This window comes from Pleurodeles waltl, chromosome 7 (assembly GCF_031143425.1).
Source record: "Pleurodeles waltl isolate 20211129_DDA chromosome 7, aPleWal1.hap1.20221129, whole genome shotgun sequence".
Classification (NCBI taxonomy): domain Eukaryota; kingdom Metazoa; phylum Chordata; class Amphibia; order Caudata; family Salamandridae; genus Pleurodeles; species Pleurodeles waltl.
The window spans coordinates 1,546,879,795-1,546,900,153 of NC_090446.1; positions in this window are offsets into that span (position 1 = coordinate 1,546,879,795).

Below are 20,359 nucleotides of genomic sequence, written 5' to 3' on the forward strand. Positions count from 1 at the left end.
TGGCAGTCAGATTACCCCCTGTCCAAGCAACGAGCCTCACTCTAGTCAGGGTAAAAGAGAATGACCCTGAGTTAACCCCCACTCACCCCCTTGGTAGCTTGGCACGAGCAGGCTTAACTCCAGAAGCAAGGGAGCAATGTGTCGATTTCCGGACAAGACCTGGAGTCCAGGCAGGCTTTGCATCAATTTTTCACATCCAGCGATGTTGCATTAAAATCCAGTCGCACAGTGTCTGAAAACCACCCTGCGTGGGTGTGAGAAGCTGGCCTGATTTGTAGTGGATACCAGAGGTACTTGCACCTTATCCCAGGTCCAGTGATCCACCTTAGTGAAATATGGGCAGTGTCTAGCAGCGTAGGCTGTCTTGGGGTAGCTGTAGCAGAGCAGCCAAGGCTGAACTAGGAGACATGCAAAGCTCTTGCAATACCACTGTAGTCACACAGTACTTATACACAAAAAAAGACAATGCTCAGTATTACCAAAAATAAAGGTACTTTATTTTAGTGACACAAGGCCACAAATATCTTAGAGGCTGTACTCTCTCTGGAGGTAAGTATTATACACAATACATACACTAGTAACCAAAATCAGGTAAGTAAACAGTCATAAAATAGTGCAAACAGTGAAAAACACAATAGGTTGCAATGGGCCTAGGGGCAACACAAACCATATACTAAAATAGTAGAATGTTAATGTTGGTTTCCCCCCTAGGCAAGTGTAGTGTGTAGTGGGGCGCTGGGAGTGTAAGAAAACATAAAGGTAAGTAAAATACCCCACTCCAGAGCTCAGGAAAACAGAAGTAAAGTACAGCAAGTTTCCTCAGAACACACTAGAAGTTGTGGTAAAGGATTATGCAAAAACCAAGCAAGACTGCAAGACACCAACGATGGATTCCTGGACCTGATGGCCTGTGGAGAGAGGAGACCAACTACAGTAGTCGATGAAGAGTCCAGGAAGAACAGGAGCCCCTGCCAACCCGGAAGAAGGTGCAAAAGTGGATTCTCTGGTTGGAAGAAAAGTACAGGAATGCACCAAAGAAGATAGCTGCAGTTTTCTGCTTGGTGCCAGAGATGTCCCACGTCAGGTTGTTGGATGCAGGCTGCTTGCATCACTGGATTCCACCAACAAAACTTGGTTCACACAAGTATGCGGTCTGCATCAGAGAGGAGCTGCCTGGACCCCGGAGGGACCTGGGTGTCTCACCTCGGACTGAGGACACAGAGGGGGCTTGCAGCACTTTAGAGAGCTCTCAGAAGACCAGGCAGCCCCAACAGGAGTCCCAGAACATGGGGACAAAGGAGTTGCAAAATGCAGTCATTGCAGCACTACACTAGAGGATCCCACGCTGCTGGAGAACAACTCAGGGAGCTGAGCATCACAGGATAGAGTGCTGAGGACCTGGGCTACGCGGTAGATGAAGGATTTCTGGAAGAAGCACACAGACGCCCTAGGAGCTGCAGCACATGCAGTGCACAGGGGTACTGTCTGGCTCGGGGAGGCAAGCCTTACCTACGCCAAATTTGGCCAGCTGGACCTTTGGACAGTCATGATGACTTCGGTCCACCACCTGTGTTCCAGGGATCACACTCGCGACAGGAGAGGAGTCCCAGAGTAGTGGCTATCATTGCAGAGAGGTGCCTGCTGATGCAGGGAAGTGACTCCGTCCCTCCACAGGAGACGCTTTTGGTCCTTCTGGTGTAGAGTGAAGACAGGCAGTCCTCAGAGCATGTACAACCTGGAAACTGTTTCAATTGCTGGTAGGAGCTAAAGTCACAGAGTTGCAGTAGCCTTCTTGGATACTTTGTTGCAGTTACTGCGTTCCTGGAGCAGTCTGCAGTTGATCCAACGGTCAGAAGCTGAAGCAGAGGATGCAGAGGAGTCCTGGTGGAGTCTTGCATACCGAATCTGATTAAAAACCCAGAGTAGAGACCCCAAATAGCCCTGAGAGGGGGATTGGCTACCTACCCAGGTATGCACCTACTAGGAGGGATCTCTGACGTCACCTGCTGGCACTGGCCACTCAGATGCACCAGGAGTGTCCCCACACCTTGGAATCCAAGATGGCTAACGCTAGGAACACTCTAGAGGAGCTCTGGGCACCACCCCTGGGGTGGTGATGGAGAGGGGAGTGGTCACTCCCCTTTCCTTTGTCCAGTTTCGCACCAGAGCAGGGACTGTGGGTCCCTGAACTAGTGCAAACTGGATTCTGCATGGAGGGCACCGTTTGTGCCCTTCAAAGCATTTCCAGAGGCTCTTTGAGGATACCCCTCCCATGCCTGTAACACATATATCCAATGGGAGAGGGTGTAACACCCCTCTCCTAAAGGAAATGCATTGTTCTGCCTTCCTGGGATTGAGCTGCTTAATCCCAAGGAGGGCAGAAACCTGTCTGTGAGGTGGCAGCAGATGGGGCTGCAGTGGAAACCTCAGAACTGGTTTGGCAGTACTGGGGGTCCATGGTAGAGCCCCCAGGGTGCATGGAATTGGCGCCCTAATATCAGAGTTGGATTGGGGGTACAATTTCTCAGTCTTAGACACCTCACATGGCCATATTCGGGGTTACCATTATGAAGCTACATGTATGTATTGATATATATGTAGTGCACGCTTATAATGGTGTCCCCGCACTCACAAAGTCTGGGAAATTGGCCCTGGACTGCGTGGGGGCACCTTTGCTAGTGCAAGGGTGCCCTCACACACAGTAACTTTGCACCTTGCTTTCAGTAACGGAATGTTAGACATATAGGTGACTTATAAATCACCTGGTGCAGTGAAAATTGCTGTGAAATAGTGTGTGCACTATTTCAGTCAGGCTGCAGTGGCAGTACTGAAGCAGTGTTTGTATGAGCTTCTTATGGGTGGCAAAATAAATGCTGCAGCCCATAAGGATCTCCTGGAACCCCAATGCCCTGGGTACCTAGGTACCATATACTAGGGACGTATAAGGGGGGGTCCAGTGTGCCAATCTGGATTGGAATATGGAGTCACCAGACTATAGTGACACATTTGGAAACAGAGAGAGCATAAGCACTGGAGTTCTGGTTAGCAGAACTCCAGTGACACAGTCAAAGATACTGACAACAAAGTAAAACACACTGACATGTAGGCCACAAACTATGAGCACTGGGGTCCCGACAAGCAGGATCCCAGTGAGACAGTAAAAACACACTGACAAACAGGCAGAAATTGTGGGTAACATGCCAAGAAAGATGGTACTTTCCTACAGTGAGGTTTGCGTCATTATCAGCAGCCGCTAGCAGGTGTCATTTCTCCAGCCACGGTGCGTCAATCTTCAGCCACGATGCAGGCAGAGCATCGATTTCAGCCAAAAGGCCGCACAGTAGAAGGAAGCAAAGAAGGACACTACGTGTACCCAATCAGGCATAATCCTTCACTGATCCCGGGAAATATATGTATATTTTTTTCCTCTCTTTTTTCCTATTTTCCAATTTCTGCACCCCCCCCAACCAGGAATATAAAAGAAAATACGCAAATCAAAAATACTTCCCTCTTGTCCCTTATTTCCATTCGGGCACTTCTTTCGGTGGGAAACGCTGACACCGGGGAGACACATAAGAAGAAAAGAAAGAGCAAGACCATTAAGGAAAAAGTCCGAAGAAGAAGTCAACTAGAGAGAGAGAACAGAGAGAACTGAAGAGAGAGAAAGAGAAACACAAAAGGTTAGTTCCTAGCCTTAGCCCTGACAGGGTGACTACTGACATACCCACGACAAGGAAGAAGGAAGCAAAATGTTTAGGGATGACCCTGCACAAAGGGCCAGGTCCAACACAACCCCCACCAGTCTAAAGCCAGGGGAGGCCCATACCTTGATGGGCTTCCCTGCTCCGGGGATAGACATGGACCTTGGCCAGCAACAGCAGGGACACATTAGAGTTCTACACTTTTCTGAACCCAGTTGGATCCCTCTGTCCATAATCTCGGGGCCCACCAAGCTGACTCATGGGGAGCCCTTTCCCTCACCTGTGGACCCCATCGGTGCAGTACCTAACCTTACTTGACTCAAGATATATCCAGTAGGCAGACAGTACCACCATGGCCAACATAGGGGTCCAAGTGTCCCTTGTGACACAGACCCAGCAGAATAGATATCAGCAAAGGCAAAGGTCAAAGGGTCACATGTACTGTCACTGGAATTTGCGACATCTTAATTGCTACTTTTTGTAACTCTAAATTATGAAGTCAGAAATGTGATGTACAACAGTATTTCAGACACTAATAGTGATTCCCAAATGCATCACAAGTGACTTGCATCATTAATATTCAAGAGGTAGGTCACAATTTGCAACCCATATGGGAATGGCTACAATCACAGGGCCGGTGGCCTGCAAGGGTCAACAGACCACCATGTCTGTGACTGCTTTTTAAATAAAGCATTTTTTTAAATGCACCACATTTTCCTTAAAGGAAAACGGAATGCATTTCAAAAACAAAAGCGTAACGTTTTATTTCCATCTTTTAAGAGCAGGCAGTGGTCCGTGGGACCTGCTCTTAAAAAATGTTGGCGCTACCGTTCACAAAGGGAAAAGGGTCCCTTGGTCCCTTGGAGACCCCTTCCCATTTGTGAATGGAATGTTTTGAGACTGCATTACGCTTGCAAAACAATCATATATGCACCTGCGACTCGCTGCCAACACGCCCCTTCGTTATGCAGACTTGCAAACCGGCACAATTCACCGTTTGCAACAGCTAAAGTTGATGGTACATGTGGCCGTCAATCACCTCCCTCAGGGCTCACTGCACCCATCACCTCCTTCTGCACATTCCGCACTCCACCTGCCCTACACAGCTCCTCCTGAGGCACTCCCTTCACGTGAACTCCCTCAGTACACGATGATGGGATGGGCGCCTGTCCTTACACTGCCTGTCCTTACACTGTCTGCCGTCACTCTGCCGGTACTTACACTGCCTGCCCTTACACTGCCTGCCCTCACTCTGCCTGCCTTCACTCTGCCTGCCTTCACTCTGCCTGCCCTCACTCTGCCTGCCCTTACTCTACCTGTCCTTACTCTGGCCGCTCTTACACTGCCTGCCCTCACTCTGCCTGCCTTCACTCTGCCTGCCCTCACTCTGCCTGCCCTCACTCTGCCTGCCCTTACTCTACCTGTCCTTACTCTGGCCGCTCTTACACTGCCTGCCCTCACTCTGCCTGCCCTCACTCTGCCTGCCCTCACTCTGCCTGCCCTCACTCTGCCTGCCTTCACTCTGCCTGTCCTTACTCTGCCTGCCCTCCCTCTCCCTGTCCTTACTCTACTTGTCCTCACTCTGCCTGCCCTTACACTGCCCGCCCTCACTCTGCCTGTCCTCACTCTGCCTGCCTTTACTCTACCTGTCCTCATTCTTCCTGCCCTTACACTGCCTGCCCTCACTCTGCCTGCCCTCACTCTGCCTGCCTTCACTCTGCCTGCCTTCACTCTGCCTGCCCTTATAGTGCCTGCCCTTATAGTGCCTGCCCTTATAGTGCCTGCCCTCACTCTCCCTGCCCTTACTCTACCTGTCCTCACTCTCCCTGCCCTTACACTGCCTGCCCTCACTCTGCCTGCCCTTACACTGCCTGCCCTTACACTGCCTGCCCTCACTCTGCCTGCCCTTACACTGCCTGCCCTTACACTGCCTGCCCTCACTCTGCCTGTCCTTACACTGCCTGTCCTTACACTGCCTGCCCTCACTCTGCCTGCCCTCACTCTGCCTGCCCTCACTCTGCCCTTACACTGCCTGCCCTCACTCTCCCTGTCCTCACTCTGCCTGCCCTCACTCTGCCTGCCCTCACTCTGCCTGCCCTCACTCTGCCTGCCCTCACTCTGCCTGCCCTCACTCTGCCTGCCCTCACTCTGCCTGTCCTTACTCTGCCTGTCCTTACTCTGCCTGTCCTTACTCTGCCTGCCCTCCCTCTCCCTGTCCTCACTCTACTTGTCCTCACTCTGCCTGCCCTTACACTGCCCGCCCTCACTCTGCCTGTCCTCACTCTGCCTGCCTTTACTCTACCTGTCCTCACTCTGCCTGCCCTTACACTGCCTGCCCTCACTCTGCCTGCCTTCACTCTGCCTGCCTTCACTCTGCCTGCCCTTACACTGCCTGCCCTTATAGTGCCTGCCCTCACTCTCCCTGCCCTTACTCTACCTGTCCTCACTCTCCCTGCCCTTACACTGCCTGCCCTTACACTGCCTGCCCTTACACTGCCTGCCCTTACACTGCCTGCCCTCACTCTGCCTGCCTTCACTCTGCCTGTCCTTACACTGCCTGCCCTCACTCTGCCCTTACACTGCCTGCCCTCACTCTCCCTGTCCTCACTCTGCCTGCCCTCACTCTGCCTGTCCTCACTCTGCCTGTCCTCACTCTGCCTGTCCTCACTCTGCCTGCCCCTCCACGTCTTCCCATAAAATACTCCAGATTGTTCCTTCTCTCTTCAGCCTCTCCTTGGGGTTCACCTCCTCAATGAACCCCAAGGCCTGGGCTCTGACCCCCACTAGTATGTGGATACACCTAGCAGTACCTGACAACGAGGGCTGGGGGGCAAGGCCTGCTAGCAGTCATGTCTGTCCAAGCACTTCCGCCAACTCAACCTGGATGATCCGGAACTCCTCCTCAAGTCTTCTAACATCACAGTACCCTGCCCACCAGTTCATTCTGGATGCAGCCCCCTCAGTAATGAACATAAACAGCCAGTGACTCCCTGGTGCTATTCTAGGCACCCGACCCCACTACAAGGACAGGGAAACACCATGGTAAACAATGCCCATCTCCCCCCATCCACCCCCACCTGGCATCATCTGTTGCCCCTTGTGAGCCCCTGCGGGCCCAGACTGGACTGTGGACAACTTTACTCACCAGATTACTGACCTCTAACCTGAGCCGGTTCTAACCTGGGCTGCCTGACGTGTCACAAACACAAGGAGACATCGCGCCTGTCCTGCCTCATCCAGTCTACACTGGATCCTGCAGGAGAAGGGCTGCAGAGCCAGGGTGGCTTAGTGTACTAGTGCTCTGCAGGGCCGGCTCTAGGACTGGTGGCGCCCTGTGCCACAGTTTATGGTGGCACCCCCACCCCATGACCACCTCCTCGGTTTCATTCACTACCACCAGGGAAATGTGCCCCTCGTCCCCCCATCGCTCCCCTTTCACATACATTCCTGTGTTTGAAAGCACCTGTAAAGTCTGGCTTCACTAATCCACTCAGCTAGCCACATCAAATATAGGGGCATATTTAAGAGGCCCTAGAGGTATTCTAACCAAATTAGTGTCATTTTTTACACTAATAGGGCATTAGAAGGACAGAAACGCTGCGCCAGATATACAAAGAGGCACAATGCAGGCATTGCGGCACATTGTAACCCTTTGTGCTACATTATGCCTGCGCAAGGCATAATGTATGCAAATGAGGGATTCCCCCATTGGGGGGGCAAAAAAATGGCGCAAAGAAATCAGACAGATTTCTTTGCGTCATTTTTTTCCGGCACTTTTAACGCCAGCTCAGAGCAGGCGTTAAAAGGAGGCTTCCATTGGTTACAATGGGCCTCTAGGTGCTTTGCAGGATTAGCATCAACATCTTTTACACTAACCCTGCAAAGCGCCGGCCTAGCGTTGCACTCTGTGCACTGTGTGCACGCTGCTTTTCTTAAATATGCCCCAGTTAACCCTCCGTGCTGCTTTACGTGGAGTCAAAGCTGCCACTGGGCAACTCTCCCATCTCTCTCCCTAGCAGGAACATTAATCACAAGAGGTATTTTTACATTTTAATTGTTTCTTCAAGGCTGGATGCACAAGGAACTTTTCAGCAGGTGCTTTTAAATCACAAGTTTCCGAAGTTGTTGCTAAGCACAGCGCCCCCCTGAGGTCAGGGCCAAGTGCAGTCGCACCGCGCACCTCCCAAAAGCCGGCCCTGGTGCTCTGTCTTATCTAGCACAGACATGACACATCCGAGGGATGAGCGGTAACTCCTAGGGATGAGTGGTAGATGCCCCTTTTACCTAGCACAGACATGACACATCCGAGGGATGAGCGGTAACTCCTAGGGATGAGTGGTAGATGCCCCTTTTACCTAGCACAGACATGACACATCCGAGGGATGAGCGGTAACTCCTAGGGATGAGTGGTAATGCCCTGTTTTACCTAGCACAGACATGACACATCCCAGGAATGAGCGATAACTCCTAGGGATGAGTGGTAGATGCCCCTCTTACCTAGCACAGACATGACACATCCGAGGGATGAGCGGTAACTCCTAGGGATGAGTGGTAGATGCCCCTTTTACCTAGCACAGACATGACACATCCGAGGGATGAGCGGTAACTCCTAGGGATGAGTGGTAATGCCCTGTTTTACCTAGCACAGACATGACACATCCCAGGAATGAGCGATAACTCCTAGGGATGAGTGGTAGATGCCCCTCTTACCTAGCACAGACATGACACATCCCAGGGATGAGCGGTAACTCCTAGGAATGAGTGGTAATGACCCATCTTACCTAGCACAGACATGACACATCCGAGGGATGAGCTGTAACTCCTAGGGATGAGTGGTAATGACGCGTCTTAACTAGCACAGACATGACACATCCCAGGAATGAGCGGTAACTTCTAGGGATGAGTGGTAACTCCAGTGGATGAGTGGTAATGATTCATTTTACCTAGCACATGACAAATCCCAGGGATGAGTGGTAGCTCTTAGGGATGAACGGTAATGACCCACCTTACCTAGCACAGACATGACACTTCCCAGGGATGAGCGGTTACTCCTAGGGATGAGCGGTAATGACCTGTCTTACCTAGCACAGACATGACACATCCCATGGATGAGCAGTAACTCCTAGGGATGAGACATAACTCCTTGGAATGAGTGGTAATGACCCGTCTTACCTAGCACAGACATGACACATTCCAGGGATGAGCGGTAACTCGTAGGGATGAGCGGTAATGACCCATCTTACCTAGCACAGACATAATTCATCCCATGGATAAGCGGTAACTCCTAGGGATGAGCAGCAACTCCTAGGGATGAGCGGTAAATACCCATCTTACCTAGCACAGGCATGACACATCCAAGGGATGAGCGGTAACTCCTAGGGATGAGCAGCAATGACCTGTTTTACCTAGCACAGACATGAAACATCCGAGAGATGAGCGGTAACTCCTAGGGATGAGTGGTAATGACCCATCTTACCTAGCACAGACATGACACATCCCAGGGATGAGTGGTAACTCCTAGGGATGAGTGGTAATTACCCATTTTACCTACCACAGACATGACACATCCCAAAGATCAGTAGTAACTCCAAGGGATGAGTGGTAACTCCTAGGGATGAGTGGTACTGACCTGTCTTACCTAGCACATGTATGAGTAGTAACTCCTAAGGATGAGCAGTAAGTCCAATGGATGAGCGGTAACTCCTAGAAATGAGTGGTAATGACTCGTCTTACCCAGCACAGACATGACACATCCCAGGAATGAGCGTTAACTCCTAGGGATGAGTGGTAATGACTCGTTTTACCTAGCACAAACATGACAAATCCCAGGGATGAGCGGTAACTCCTAGGGATGAACAGTAATGACCCGCCTTACCTAGCAAAGACATGACACTTCCCAGGGATGAGTGGTAACTCCTAGGGATGAGCTGTAACTCCTAGGGATGAGTGGTAATGACCCGTCTTGCCTAGCACAGACATGACACATCCCAGGGATGAACGGTAACTCCTAGTGATGAGCGGTAATGACCTGTCTTACCTAGCACAGACATGACACATCCGAGGGATGAGCAGTAACTCCTAGGGATGAGCGGTAATGACCCGTCTTACCTAGCACAGACATGACACATCCGAGAGATGAGCGGTAACTCCTAGGGATGAGTGTTAACTCCTAGGGATGAACATTAATTACCCATTTTACCTAGCACAGACATGACACATCCCAAAGATCAGCAGTAACTCCAAGGGATGAGTGGTAACTCCTAGGAATGAGCGGTACTGATCTCTCTTACCTATCACAGACATGACACATCCAAGAGATGAGCAGTAACTCTTAGGAATGAACAGTAATTCCTAGGGATGAGCAGTAACTCTTAGGGATGAACAGTAATTCCTAGGGATGAGCGGTAACCCCTAGGGATGAGTAGTAATGACCCGTCTTACCTAGTACAGACATGACACATCCCAGGGATGAACAGTAATTCCTAGGGATGACCAGTAAACTCCTAGGGATGAGCGTTAACTCCTAAGGATAAGCGGTAATGACCCTTCTTACCTAGCACAGACATGACATATCCCAGGGATGAGCAGTAACTCCTAGGAATAAGCAGCAATTCCTAGGGATGACCGGTAACTCCTAGGGATGACCGGTGACTCTTGTTCATATCTAACAAAGAAATTGCACATCCTAGGGATGCACGGAATGTTCTACGGATGAGCTGTAACCCCTAGGAATGAGCAGTAACTCATGATCATATCTCACACACAAGGGATGAGTGGTAACACCTCGTTTTGCCTAGCACAGAAATAACACATCCCAGGGATGAACGGTAACTCCTAGAGATGAACGGTAATGCCTTAAAATGAGTGGCAACTCATGCTCATACCTTACACACAAGAGATGAGTGGTAACACCTTTTTTTACCTAGCACAGAAACTACACATTCCAGGGGTGGGTGGTACTGCTAGGGATAAGTGGTAACTCCTAGGGATGAGCGGTAACTTTTTTTTATACATATCAAAGAAATTATACATCCTAGGAATGAGCAGTAACTCCTAGTGATGAGAGGTAAGTCCTAGGAATGAGTGGTAACGCCTAGGAATGAGCGGTAACTCCTAGGGGTGAGCAGTAACTCCCAGGGATGAGCAGCAACTCCCAAGGATGAGGTAACTCTTTGTTCATATGTGTCACAGAAGTGACACAGGCTGGGAATGAGAAGTAGCTCATACCTAGCACAGAAAATGCAACTCCTAGGAAAGAGCAGTAACTCCCAGGGGTGAGCAGAAACTCCAAGGGATGAGTGGTAACTCCTAGGTGTGAGTGGTAACTCCCAGGAGTGAGTGGTAACACCCAGGGATGAGCAGTAACTCCTAGGGATGAGTGGGAACTTCTAGAGGTGAGTGGTAACTCCTTAGAGTGAGTAGTAACACCCAGGGATGAGTGGAAACTCCTAGGGATGACTGGTAACTCCTAGGGATGAGCGGTAACTCTTGTTCATAAGTGTCACTAAAGTGACACAGGCTAGGAATGAGAAGTAACTCATACCTAGCACAGAAAATTCAACTCCTACGAAACAGCAGTAACTCCCAGGGATGAGCAGTAACTCCATGGGGTGAGTGGTAACTCCTAGGAGTTAGTAGTAACACCCAGGGATAAGCAGTAACTTCTAGGGATGAGTGGTAACTCCTAGGGATGAGCAGTAACTCCTAGGGGTAAGCAGTAACTCCTAGGAGTGAGCAGTAACTCCCAGGGATGAGCAGTAACTCCTAGGGGTAAGCAGTAACTCCTAGGAGTGAGCAGTAACTCCCAGGGATGAGCAGTAACTCCTAGGAGTGAGCAGTAACTCCCAGGGATGAGCAGTAACTCCTAGGGGTGAGCAGTAACTCCTAGGGGTGAGCAGTAACTCCTAGGGGTGAGCAGTAACTCTTGCTCATAGGTGTCACTGAAGTGACGCAGGCTAGGAATGAGAAGTACTTCATACCTAGCACAGAAAATGCAACTCCTAGGAAAGAGCAGTAACTCCAAGGGGTGAGCAGAAACTCCTAGGGGTGTGTAGTAACACCAAGGGATGGACGGAAACTCCTAGGGATGAGCAGTAACTCCTAGGGATAAGCAGCAATTCCTAGGGATGAGTGGTAGCTCCTAGGGATGACCGGTGACTCTTGTTTGTACCTAACACAGAAATTGCACATCCTAGGGATGCATGGAATGTTCTAGGAATGAGCTGTAACCCCTAGGAATGAGCAGTAACTCACGATCATATCTCACACACAAGGGATGAGTGGTAACATCTTGTTTTGCCTAGCACATAAATAACACATCCCAGGGATGAACGGTAACTCCTAGGGGTGAGTGGTAACTCTTAGGAGTGAGTAGTAACTCCTAGGGGTGAGCAGTAACTCCTAGGGGTGAGCAGTAACTCTTGCTCATAGGTGTCACTGAAGTGACGCAGGCTAGGAATAAGAAGTACCTCATACCTAGCACAGAAAATGCAACTCCTAGGAAAGAGCAGTAACTCCAAGGGATGAGTGGTAACTCCTACGGGTGAGTGGTAACTCCTAGGAGTGAGTAGTAACACCCAGGGATGAGCAGTAATTCCTAGGGGTGAGCGGTAACCCCTAGGAGTTAGTAGTAACACCCAGGGATGAGAAGTAACTCCTAGGGATGAGTGGTAACTCCCAGGAGTGAGCAATAACTCCTAGGAGTGAGCAGTAACTCCTAGGGATGAGTGGTAACTCCTAGGGATGAGCAGTAACTCCTAGGGATGAGCAGTAACTCCTAGGGATAAGCAGCAATTCCTAGAGATGAGTGGTAACTCCTAGGGATGACCTGTGACTCTTGTTCATAGCTAACACAGACATTGCACATCCTAGGGATGAGTGGTAAATCCTAGGAGTGAGTGGTAACACCCAGGGATGAGTGGTAACTCCTAGGGTTGACCGGTAATTCCTAGGGATAAGCAGTAACTGCTAGGGGTGAGCGGTAACCCCTAGGAGTTAGTAGTAACACCCAGGGATGAGCAGTAACTGCTAGGGATGAGCAGTAACTGCTAGGGATGAGTAGTAACAACCAGGGATGAGTGGTAACTCCTAGGGTTGACCGGTAACTCCTAGGGATAAGCAGTAACTCCTAGGGGTGAGCGGTAACTCCTAGGAGTTAGTATTAACACCCAGGGATGAGCAGTAACTCCTAGGGGTGAGCGGTAACTCCTAGGAGTGAGCAGTAACTCCCAGGGATGACCAGTAACTCCTAGGGATGAGTGGTAACTCCTAGGGATGGAAAGTAACTGCTAGGAGTGAGCAGTAACTCCTAGGAAAGAGCAGTAACTCCTAGGGATGAGCAGTAATTCCTAGGGGTGAGTGGTAATCCCTAGGAGTTAGTAGTAACACCCAGGGATGAGCAGTAACTCCTAGGGATGAGTGGTAACTCCTAGGGATGAGCAGTAACTCCTAGGAGTGAGCAGTAACTCCTAGGGGTGAGTGGTAACTCCCAGGGATGAGCAGTAACTCCTAGGGATGAGTGGAAACTCCTAGGAGTGAGTGGTAACACCCAGGGATGAGTGGTAACACCCAGGGATGAGTGGTAACTCCTAGGGTTGACCGGTAACTCCTAGGGATAAGCAGTAACTCCTAGGGGTGAGCAGTAACTCCTAGGAGTTAGTATTAACACCCAGGGATGAGCAGTGACTCCTAGGGATGAGCGGTAACTCCTACGAGTGAGCAGTAACTCCTAGGGATGAGTGATAAATCCTAGGAGTGAGTGGTAACACCCAGGGATGAGTGGTAACTCCTAGGGTTGACCGGTAACTACCAGGGATAAGCAGTAACTCCTAGGGGTGAGCGGTAACTCCTAGGAGTGAGCAGTAACTCCCAGGGATGAGCAGTGACTCCTAGGGATGAGTGGTAACTCCTAGGAGTGAGTGGTAACTCCTAGGGTTGACCGGTAACTCCTAGGGATAAGCAGTAACTCCTAGGGGTGAGCAGTAACTCCTAGGGGTTAGTATTAACACCCAGGGATGAGCAGTAACTCCTAGGGGTGAGCGGTAATTCCTAGGAGTGAGCAGTAACTCCCAGGGATGAGCAGTAACTCCTAGGGGTGAGCAGTAACTCCTAGGAGTTAGTATTAACACCCAGGTATGAGCAGTGACTCCTAGGGATGAGCAGTAACTCCTAGGAGTTAGTATTAACACCCAGGGATGAGCAGTGACTCCTAGGGATGAGCAGTAACTCCTAGGAGTTAGTATTAACACCCAGGGATGAGGAGTGACTCCTAGGGATGAGCGGTAACTCCTAGAGATGAGCAGTAATTCACAGGGATGAGCAGTAACTCCTAGGGATGAGTGGAAACTTCTAGGAGTGAGTGGTAACACCCAGGGATGAGTGGTAACTCCTAGGGTTGACCGGTAACTCCTAGGGATAAGCAGTAACTCCTAGGGGTGAGCAGTAACTCCTAGGAGTTAGTATTAACACCCAGGGATGAGCAGTGACTCCTAGGGATGAGCGGTAACTCCTACGAGTGAGCAGTAACTCCTAGGGATGAGTGATAAATCCTAGGAGTGAGTGGTAACACCCAGGGATGAGTGGTAACTCCTAGGGTTGACCGGTAACTACCAGGGATAAGCAGTAACTCCTAGGGGTGAGCGGTAACTCCTAGGAGTGAGCAGTAACTCCCAGGGATGAGCAGTGACTCCTAGGGATGAGTGGTAACTCCTAGGGTTGACCGGTAACTCCTAGGGTTGACCGGTAACTCCTAGGGATAAGCAGTAACTCCTAGGGGTGAGCAGTAACTCCTAGGAGTTAGTATTAACACCCAGGGATGAGCAGTAACTCCTAGGGGTGAGCGGTAATTCCTAGGAGTGAGCAGTAACTCCCAGGGATGAGCAGTGACTCCTAGGGATGAGCGGTAACTCCTAGGAGTTAGTATTAACACCCAGGGATGAGCAGTAACTCCTAGGGGTGAGCAGTAACTCCTAGGAGTTAGTATTAACACCCAGGTATGAGCAGTGACTCCTAGGGATGAGCAGTAACTCCTAGGAGTTAGTATTAACACCCAGGGATGAGCAGTGACTCCTAGGGGTGAGCAGTAACTCCTAGGAGTTAGTATTAACACCCAGGTATGAGCAGTGACTCCTAGGGATGAGCAGTAACTCCTAGGAGTTAGTATTAACACCCAGGGATGAGGAGTGACTCCTAGGGATGAGCGGTAACTCCTAGGGGATAAGCAGTAACTCCAGGGATGAGCAGTAACTCCTAGGGGTGAGTAGTCACACCTAGGGATAAGCAGTAACTCCTAGGGGTGAGCGGTAACTCCTAGGAGTTAGTATTAACACCCAGGGATGAGTAGTAACTCCTAGGAGTGAGCAGTAACTCCTAGGGGTGAGTGGTAACTCCTAGGAGTGAGCAGTAACTTCTAGGGATGAGCGGTAACTCCTAGGAGTTAGTATTAACACCCAGGGATGAGCAGTGACTCCTAGGGATGAGCGGTAACTCCTAGGCGTTAGTATTAATACCCAGAGCAGTAACTCCTAGGGATGAGCGGTAACGCCCCATCGTGCCTGCCACCCAAAGTGCAAACCTTCCTTTGGAAGAACTAAACAGGGGGGCAAGTTGGGAGAAGTGTCCTGGTAAATGTCTGAAGTTTTTTTAGTTGCACCAATAAGTGTGATGGGACAAGTGACAGGATTGAAAGGGGCTCTGCAAGCTTGGTATTTCCTGGCCTACAAATCAACCCTGCATCTGGGATAAACTTTGGTCCTTAAAGGTCCAAAAGGTATCAATTCTCTGTGTAAATAAAATTGTGAGGAGTGAGCCAAAATGGGCAGTGCAGGGCAGGAACAGATTAGGAAAAATTGCTATCGCTTTAAAAAATGGAGAAATTCAAGATGGCCGAGGCCTCCTGCCCCTGGAAAAGTGACTAGAAAGAGGCCTGTAGAGCAGCATCAAGGTTGTCAGACTTGGGGTACCCAAAGAGCAAACCCTCAGCCAATTATAAGATGCAATCCTGGGATAATCAGAGGGTGTTCCACAGTGCTTAATGTGTAAATAAAAAGGTGCCGGTGCCCAAAGCCCTCCTCTCAGACAGGCGGCTGCTGCAATTAAATGTTCGAACACGGAATACTGAGGGAGCTGAGGGAGCGCAATCCTGAAGCCATCCCGGGCCTCTTCAATCCATTTTACAGCCACTCCCTGCCCCTTCAGATCACTCTTGCAGCTTTCTGCTGTCTCCCATGCTTTTTCGTTTTTCTCTTCCTCCGTCCTTCCCATCTGTGTCTTTTGCTCACAGTAAATGCTTGAAGCCGAAGAATAAGCGCCAGTGCTCCGCACCGGAAACAACAAGCACAAATTAAGCCCTGGTGTTCCCATATATAGCTGCTTTGCTAATTGCCTAGCTACGCCTATTATTATTAGAACTCCAGGTTGCTTTGAATGTTCAGTATCAGAGGTTTGAGAAATAACTTTAAAGCACTTTTGGATGCTGGGAAACCTTGTACATGTGGATTAAGATTTCAAAATGTTCATTTCCTATTAGATTGCTTACATTTGTATAGGATTTGACGTTTGATTTCAAAACCGCGTTTTATAAAATGTAATATTTATCATGGGAACGAAGCGCCTACACTTTCGGTGACTATGAAATTTCTAGATGTGGCATGTGCCTCACAACATTTTTAAAAACAAGTTTGGGTTCATAAGGCAGCGATAAAACAGTGATTGCAGATTTTAGAGCGTTTAGATTAGCAGAAGTCACATCCAACGGACTGGGTGATAGCGGCGCCCTATAGTGATAAGTGCGCACTTTAGCCTTGCTCAAAGCGGACTTTGGGGGGTCCTGTGAGTAGATTGTATTTTGCACCTTGGATTGGGCCGGGGTGAGGTAGAGTTGTGGGTAAACGTTTGTGTATATTATGGATTTACTGTTTTAGAGACACTTGTATAACATTAATAAACTTGAATTTTGAACTTTTCAAATATATGCATGTCATCCCTAAGACACGCTTTTTAAGCTTTAACACATCCAATTACGCTATCCCACAGCGTTTGTGTTTTGCTTTGCTTTTGCCGCCCTAAGTGCGCCGGGTATGCCCAGACGTGGGTCCCGGGCTCACTGTGCCACTGGATTCAAGCTAGCCTGGCTGAAGAGGGGTGAAACCCCGAAACCGGTCCCAGGATGCTTGTTTCCGGTCCAGGGAGAACCTGGCCTGGCAGTTCGGGCTGGACTGTTCCCATGAGGAACAGGGTCAAGACTGATTTGCATATGGCTGGGTTCAAACTGGGGTGGCATGGTGAGCAAAATAATGGATGGATTAAACCCAGATCTGTGACTGGGGGTGAATGTTTGATTGGTTCCGCATTCCGTCCATCCAATTACGCTATCCCACAGCGTTTGTGTTTTGCTTTGCTTTTGCCGCCCTAAGTGCGCCGGGTATGCCGTGGGTCCCGGGCTCACTGTGCCACTGGATTCAAGCTAGCCTGGCTGAAGAGGGGTGAAACCCCGAAACCGGTCCCAGGATGCTTGTTTCCGGTCCAGGGAGAACCTGGCCTGGCAGTTCGGGCTGGACTGTTCCCATGAGGAACAGGGTCAAGACTGATTTGCATATGGCTGGGTTCAAACTGGGGTGGCATGGTGAGCAAAATAATGGATGGATTAAACCCAGATCTGTGACTGGGGGTGAATGTTTGATTGGTTCCGCATTCCGTCCATCCAATTACGCTATCCCACAGCGTTTGTGTTTTGCTTTGCTTTTGCCGCCCTAAGTGCGCCGGGTATGCCCAGACGTGGGTCCCGGGCTCACTGTGCCACTGGATTCAAGCTAGCCTGGCTGAAGAGGGGTGAAACCCCGAAACCGGTCCCAGGATGCTTGTTTCCGGTCCAGGGAGAACCTGGCCTGGCAGTTCGGGCTGGACTGTTCCCATGAGGAACAGGGTCAAGACTGATTTGCATATGGCTGGGTTCAAACTGGGGTGGCATGGTGAGCAAAATAATGGATGGATTAAACCCAGATCTGTGACTGGGGGTGAATGTTTGATTGGTTCCGCATTCCGTCCATCCAATCACAGCGTTTGTGTTTTGCTTTGCTTTTGCCGCCCTAAGTGCGCCGGGTATGCCCAGACGTGGGTCCCGGGCTCACTGTGCCACTGGATTCAAGCTAGCCTGGCTGAAGAGGGGTGAAACCCCGAAACCGGTCCCAGGATGCTTGTTTCCGGTCCAGGGAGAACCTGGCCTGGCAGTTCGGGCTGGACTGTTCCCATGAGGAACAGGGTCAAGACTGATTTGCATATGGCTGGGTTCAAACTGGGGTGGCATGGTGAGCAAAATAATGGATGGATTAAACCCAGATCTGTGACTGGGGGTGAATGTTTGATTGGTTCCGCATTCCGTCCATCCAATTACGCTATCCCACAGCGTTTGTGTTTTGCTTTGCTTTTGCCGCCCTAAGTGCGCCGGGTATGCCCAGACGTGGGTCCCGGGCTCACTGTGCCACTGGATTCAAGCTAGCCTGGCTGAAGAGGGGTGAAACCCCGAACCTGGCCTGGCAGTTCGGGCTGGACTGTTCCCATGAGGAACAGGGTCAAGACTGATTTGCATATGGCTGGGTTCAAACTGGGGTGGCATGGTGAGCAAAATAATGGATGGATTAAACCCAGATCTGTGACTGGGGGTGAATGTTTGATTGGTTCCGCATTCCGTCCATCCAATTACGCTATCCCACAGCGTTTGTGTTTTGCTTTGCTTTTGCCGCCCTAAGTGCGCCGGGTATGCCCAGACGTGGGTCCCGGGCTCACTGTGCCACTGGATTCAAGCTAGCCTGGCTGAAGAGGGGTGAAACCCCGAAACCGGTCCCAGGATGCTTGTTTCCGGTCCAGGGAGAACCTGGCCTGGCAGTTCGGGCTGGACTGTTCCCATGAGGAACAGGGTCAAGACTGATTTGCATATGGCTGGGTTCAAACTGGGGTGGCATGGTGAGCAAAATAATGGATGGATTAAACCCAGATCTGTGACTGGGGGTGAATGTTTGATTGGTTCCGCATTCCGTCCATCCAATTACGCTATCCCACAGCGTTTGTGTTTTGCTTTGCTTTTGCCGCCCTAAGTGCGCCGGGTATGCCCAGACGTGGGTCCCGGGCTCACTGTGCCACTGGATTCAAGCTAGCCTGGCTGAAGAGGGGTGAAACCCCGAAACCGGTCCCAGGATGCTTGTTTCCGGTCCAGGGAGAACCTGGCCTGGCAGTTCGGGCTGGACTGTTCCCATGAGGAACAGGGTCAAGACTGATTTGCATATGGCTGGGTTCAAACTGGGGTGGCATGGTGAGCAAAATAATGGATGGATTAAACCCAGATCTGTGACTGGGGGTGAATGTTTGATTGGTTCCGCATTCCGTCCATCCAATTACGCTATCCCACAGCGTTTGTGTTTTGCTTTGCTTTTGCCGCCCTAAGTGCGCCGGGTATGCCCAGACGTGGGTCCCGGGCTCACTGTGCCACTGGATTCAAGCTAGCCTGGCTGAAGAGGGGTGAAACCCCGAAACCGGTCCCAGGATGCTTGTTTCCGGTCCAGGGAGAACCTGGCCTGGCAGTTCGGGCTGGACTGTTCCCATGAGGAACAGGGTCAAGACTGATTTGCATATGGCTGGGTTCAAACTGGGGTGGCATGGTGAGCAAAATAATGGATGGATTAAACCCAGATCTGTGACTGGGGGTGAATGTTTGATTGGTTCCGCATTCCGTCCATCCAATTACGCTATCCCACAGCGTTTGTGTTTTGCTTTGCTTTTGCCGCCCTAAGTGCGCCGGGTATGCCCAGACGTGGGTCCCGGGCTCACTGTGCCACTGGATTCAAGCTAGCCTGGCTGAAGAGGGGTGAAACCCCGAAACCGGTCCCAGGATGCTTGTTTCCGGTCCAGGGAGAACCTGGCCTGGCAGTTCGGGCTGGACTGTTCCCATGAGGAACAGGGTCAAGACTGATTTGCATATGGCTGGGTTCAAACTGGGGTGGCATGGTGAGCAAAATAATGGATGGATTAAACCCAGATCTGTGACTGGGGGTGAATGTTTGATTGGTTCCGCATTCCGTCCATCCAATTACGCTATCCCACAGCGTTTGTGTTTTGCTTTGCTGTATGTCGGAGACATGTTTTTTATATGCCTTAATAGTAAAACCCATAAAATTATTGTTTTTACTGCAGAAAGGCTAGTAACCCCATTGCTGAGTACGTGGTTGCACGCTGACAACTCACCAGTGCTAATTTCGGAATGGGACTGCTAAAGTTGGTGCTTCAAGGTATCAAAAGAATCGTTGTATTAAACCCAAATAGATGTCCAAGTTAAATTTAGTTTAACTTTTGAGTAAAACAAAACTTTAGAAAGTTGCCTCTCTGTTGCACAAGTTTTCACCGATGCTGGCCACAAGACAGCCTCCTGCCCTCCTGAGGAGAGGTGCGAGGGACTCCCAGGAAAGGACACAAGTGTGCCTTGCCACTGGAAGAGGTGTTACTTCTTCCTGGCAGTAAGCCACACAGGGTGTGAGTCCAAATGTAGAGCTTCAAAAGGGCACCTGATTTCCCTCCTTCCTCAATGCCAGCCTGTCCACCAGAAGAAAAGGGCAGCCCTTCTTGTGTGACTGCCACTGACCCTTCAAAGGCAGCTTCCCTTAGTCACCGCT